Source organism: Schistocerca nitens, chromosome 5 (genome assembly GCF_023898315.1).
Source record: "Schistocerca nitens isolate TAMUIC-IGC-003100 chromosome 5, iqSchNite1.1, whole genome shotgun sequence".
Classification (NCBI taxonomy): domain Eukaryota; kingdom Metazoa; phylum Arthropoda; class Insecta; order Orthoptera; family Acrididae; genus Schistocerca; species Schistocerca nitens.
In genome coordinates this window covers 767,428,204-767,433,816 of record NC_064618.1, presented here as the reverse complement: position 1 = coordinate 767,433,816, position 5,613 = coordinate 767,428,204, and the positions used below count along the sequence as shown (strand labels likewise).

Here is a 5,613-nt window from a genome sequence, read left to right as displayed (position 1 = left end):
ATAATTTGTTCAGTACTAACCTGTTTATCCCATGTGAGGTCAACATTTGCGACTGTATGGATAAAATGTGTTGTTTATAAAACAGAATGCAGTTTTCCAACTACTTGATCCCGCAAAATAATTGTTCCGTAACTTTCGTCCGTGAGGCCTCCAAGTGCACCTGCACAAATAATAAGCCGTAATTCAGGTTACGGCCGCTGTTCCTGTGGCCTCCAGATTCGTGGTTGTGTTTCTGGGAGTTGGCTTCGCTGACGTCTACCGACCGACCAATGCATTTGTCGCATTAACTGTCAAGATACATTCAGGAAGTTCAAGAAAACGCGGGCAGGAATTTGCGGTGAAAAAATTGTTCATTACACACACTGCTGGTAACATTTAACAAACTGAATTTATTCAAATCACTGCAACACTTATCTTAGGTTAATAATTATCATGGAAGTAATGAAAGCCTGAGCGAGACCTTAAAACCGAGCCATATCTCACATTATGTATTGCGCAAACTTCCGGAAAAATATCGGAAAATAAATCATTTATTTATAAATCATTTATTTTATTTACATCTGGAGATTGCAGCAAGATGCTCCTCCTTCAGCAGGGCACGGATTGATGGGGTATGCTGACCCAAAGCAAACGGGGCCCACAGTTACAGTACTAAAAGCCAAAGGGCAAAGCTTAGCCAACTCGCAACGCGAACGCCCCAAGAAGCTATTTCTGGACGATCCGTGGTGAACCTCACGGGAATATCTTTTAACGACACGGCGATATCAGTGCTTGGGAAAGGTTTAAACTTCGCTCCGACACCTACTTCACCTTCTTTAATGAATTTCATCAGTTGTTTTGAGGAAATCATTATAACTCTCTCTGTAGATTCTGCAGACCAAGTTGGACTAGAATCTTGCCAAACGCTGTTTAAATATGCGCCACAACAGAATAACATCTCGACAGCTGAAAGAGATGCTCTCTGCAGCCTCAGAGAAGATACTAGCACAGTCATACTCCCTGTAGATAAGGGTAATACCACTGTTATTTTGAAAAGGGTACAACGAGAAGACGTATAGTCAGCTAGGTGATTCTACGTACCGCAAAAACTAAAAGGCCCAACGAGCCGTATATCAAGAAAAACTGCTACTCTTCTGAACGAGCCGGCCGAAGTGGCCGTGCGGTTAAAGGCGCTGCAGTCTGGAACCGCAAGACCGCTACGGTTGCAGGTTCGAATCCTGCCTCGGGCATGGATGTTTGTGATGTCCTTAGGTTAGTTAGGTTTAACTAGTTCTAAGTTCTAGGGGACTAATGACCTCGGCAGTTGAGTCCCATAGTGCTCAGAGCCATTTGAACCATCTTCTGAACGATAGTTCTCTACCCAAACAAGTTGTGATACCACACAATGCAGTACCACCAACACTATATAGTCCTCCCAGGGATGGTGTGGCACTACGATTAATAGTGACTAATATTGATGCCTCGACCTATTCTACTGCAAAACATCTGGCCCCTCTACGCAAGCCGTATGTGGGTAGCTTTTGTCACCATATACGTAATTCTGTGGATATTGTCAGTCGCTTGAAGACATTTAAGCTTAGCAGCTAGGATTTACTAACTAGTAAATGCGGTCTCACCTTTTACCAAAGGGCCTTTAATGGACTCGCTACATCTCTTTAGTAACTTATTCAATGCTCACCTTGTTTGAACATACTCCGTCCTCAACCTACTTCCTATTTAACAATGAATTCTTTGAACAAACAGACGATGTCACCACGGGCCTTTTGTCCCCTTGGTGGCTAATCCTTTTGACGAGGTCTTTAAGGAGAAAGCACTTGACTCTGCTGTTTTAAAGCCCACGGTTTTTGGCGTTATGTAGATGATACTTCTGTTGTATGGCCTCATCGTGGAGAAGAACTGGAGAAATTCCTTTGTCACTTAAATTAATAACATGAGAACATCAAGTTTAAGACGGAGAGTGCGAAAGATGGGAGTTTACCCTTTCTAGACGCGTTACTACATCGTAAGAATGTTGGGTCATTAGGACATGCTCTGTACAGAAAACACACGCACACAGATCAATATCTCCAACCGTCTAGCTGCCATCACCCCGTACAAACCGCCGCTGCACGTAATATCGGACGATGAAAACCTCCACGCAGAATTAGAACGCTCGGAGAAGATTTTTAAATCACTTGACGCTAAATCAGGAAGGTCATCCATCGTTATAATAATAAGAAACAATGCAATGAGGATACTGATGACTATAATCAGCTGCGTTCCTTCCATATGTCGGGAACGTATCTTCTGAAACAGGCAGATTGCTTAGGAAAAATAAAATCAAGGTTATCTTCCGTCTACCAGCAATGAGGACGGCCCTGGTTGGATCAGTTAAAGGCGACTTACAATTGAAAAAAGCGGGCGTTTACCAAATCCGCTGTGTGTGTGGTGCTGCATATGTAGACCAGACGACAAGAGCTGTCCAGGAATTGTGAAGAGCACGAAAGATACACTCGTTTTGGGCAGCCGTCAAAATAAGCAGTTTCAGAACATTGTATTTCCATGGGACACTCAATGGAATACAATACAACAAAAATTTTAGCTCCAGTTTCCAGTTTTTGAGATTCATAACGAAAGAAAATGTGGAAATACGTCCTGCCGATAATCTTATAAATCGTGACAATGGCTTTCAGCTGGATAAAAATTGGAATCCTGTAATTGAAATTATCCAGTCACAGCGGAAGCGACGGGGTAGTTCGATACTCAATGACTAGGCCATGCCTCACTTCCAACACCGAGGGCAACACACACAACTCGGCTGTCCGGCGCACGTCATCACCTGACGCATGCGTCGAAAGACGCCAGCACATTTCGCATGCGCGATATGCGGAATAAATACCGTTGTTGCACCTGATTTCTTCAGTAGTTGCCTACTCACCCGGAGATGGCCGGACGTCTCTGGGCCGAGATATCGTAGCAGTATGCCGACGGGATCCCGTTGCACACCCAAAAATTATTAGAAGAATAAATTAAAGTTTGTTTAGTGCAAGTTTCAGTTCCACAAATACGAACTTCCAAATTCCCGAGTGCAGATCACTTGCAAATAAATGCAGTAAAGTTTTAGAGTGCCGCTAATTCATCCAACGTAAAATATTCGAAGTTCACAAGTTGAAGATGTTTCAGCGTGTAGATGAATATTACAAGTCCCCAACTCTACACTTACCCCATTTCGAACAGTTGAAACGGACTGGAAATGTGTTTAAAATATAATGTTGTACCTGTTAGAATAGTTATCAACGTCATTCATCTATACAACTGCCTGTGCGGCCGTTAGCGCAATCTGAACGTCAGCATACTAGCCCCACTGCGCCGTAGGTGTACAGACAGTACAAGCGTGACTGTTGCAGTGTGCGGTATGGAAGTGTACGTATTGAAATGATAATTGAACCAATACCTTAAGCTGTCGACAGGCGTTGATATACATCAACAGTTGAAAATGTGTGCCCCGACCGGGACTCGAACCCAGGGCTCCTGCTTACAAGGCAGACGCTCTATCCACCTGAGCCACCGAGGGCACAGAGGATAGTGCGACTGCAGGGATTTATCCCTTGCACGCTTCCCGTGAGACCCACATTCCCGACATAGTGTCCGCACACTACATTCGTAGTGCCCCTGCCCATTACACTCATTACTCGCGGCAGACAATCTTGCCGAGTCCCGTAAGAGTCCGGGCAATGCGTGTGCAACCGCACAGAAGAAGGAGGTCAGTGGCCGGTTAGCCTTAACTATATGAAGATGATATCTGTTCTTTCGGTCATATATGGACGTATTGACGTCAAAATGAGTAGGCTAAAGGCAGTTAATCCCGTGAACATTGTGAAACTGCTGCACGCGAATGGACGTCGAACTTACACTCAGGACAATGTGACTGGAGTGAAGGAGGTGCCGTATACAGGAATGCTATGTGACATCATAATGCAAAAATACTGATGGATTTAACAGAAATACATCTGACACATTGGATGGGAATAGTGACTATGAGTCTGGCGACACACAGTACGATGCATATCAAAGTGAATACACACCTACACCCCTAAAAAATTCGCGAACCATTGTGCTGCAGTTTAATGGTAACTGAACCTTGAACAACATTTAAGCAAACTTAATCCGAAGCTTATGAACCGTTATAACTGCATCCTTTCGAAATTCAGCTGCAAGTTAATTTTGGATTATGTGACGTGCAAAAGGCAAGATCCAGACCATTTCAAGAGAAACAAAACATCAAACCTTAATGCTGTCAGAGCACAATTCGACCAAAACAGAGACTATGGATCAGTAGTTCACTATTGGCACATTCAAACGTGGGCTCTGGAAACTCCTATGACAGTTACTCTGGACAATTTTAAAGCTTCTTTGCGTTTCGTCAGTGGCTTCAAAGACGAATGTAACATTTTGTCTAGACACATCACTATGGTCAAGGCGTGCAAAGAGACTAAAGAAAACTATATTATTAGGAAGAGAGCAGAAACATTTGTGGCAGATGTAAACATATTCATTAAAGACAAAAGCATTGTTGACGGACATGTGTGGAATAGTTATCAGAGCCAATTTTTTTTGGTGAACTATCGTCTTCTTCAACACTGTCACACAGAGCTGAAAAATCAACAGCTGGTGTGGTGCAAGCTGTTCATAGTGGCACACGTAGTTACTCTACAGGTGAGTCTGTGTTGATGGGTGGTAGATTAACGAACAAGCCTTAACATTTGCTTGCGGGAAACGCGGGGGACGTGTCGTCCGCAGCTTGCAAAAAAACTAGCCGTAATGAGTCCACGGAACATCCATACTGAAGCGAGTAAAAGTGGAAAAATGACCAAAGAGCACATGCAAACCTTTTTCAATTTGGTCCTCTGTGAACTCGTTGGTAAGAATGGTCTATTACTTTATGATTCATGGTCAGGGTACAAAGACCACATTCCGATAGAAGAATATTTTCTCGACAAGAATATTACGTTGCAAATACTACCACCAAAGGCAACCAAATACTGACAACCTCTGGATGTATATTTCTCTAGACAGTACAAACTCTATTGCAGAGGTCTTGTTGACTTTGTAGGCTTGCAAACTGAGAAAACACAGATCACATTACATGTTCGATATTCCATCAACTGCCTTCTCTCTGTTATGTACAACCACCTTTCTGTACCGAGGAGTAGACCTATGTTAACATATGCGTGGCAGAGGTCCGGATGATGTTCGTGTCACAGCATTTGATAGTGTGGTCGCTGTGGATTTGATATTGGATTATTTCAGCGTGGATACACCGAAGACAGTGTAGCATGTCCTCATGTTGCACACCGTTCCATTCCGATGTATTTTAATTACTTCATCGGAACTACTCATTTACACGTCCTTGACGAATAAAGGAAGGACGTTCCACAACACAGTATCCATTAGTTTGGAAAATACAGCATCTGTTAAGTGGGGAAACCACATTAGGAGGTTCAAAAAATCCGATTTTTTATTGGATAAATCGTTAGCATAACTATCCAAGAATACGTTGTCAAAATTTCAAATTGAAATTCGCATACGTTTAGATTTTATGAACATAAAACCGAGTGCACATCGGGTACAGTC

The 5,613-nt window shown here is 43.0% G+C and overlaps 1 non-coding gene across 1 annotated transcript; it reads right to left on the bottom strand.

Moving 5' to 3' along the window:
• Positions 1-3,480: 3,480 nt before the first annotated feature.
• Trnat-ugu (transfer RNA threonine (anticodon UGU)) lies at positions 3,481-3,554 on the bottom strand. Its single transcript has one exon. It is a non-coding gene; the product is annotated as a tRNA-Thr (tRNA).
• Between the last annotated feature and the right edge of the window lie 2,059 nt (positions 3,555-5,613).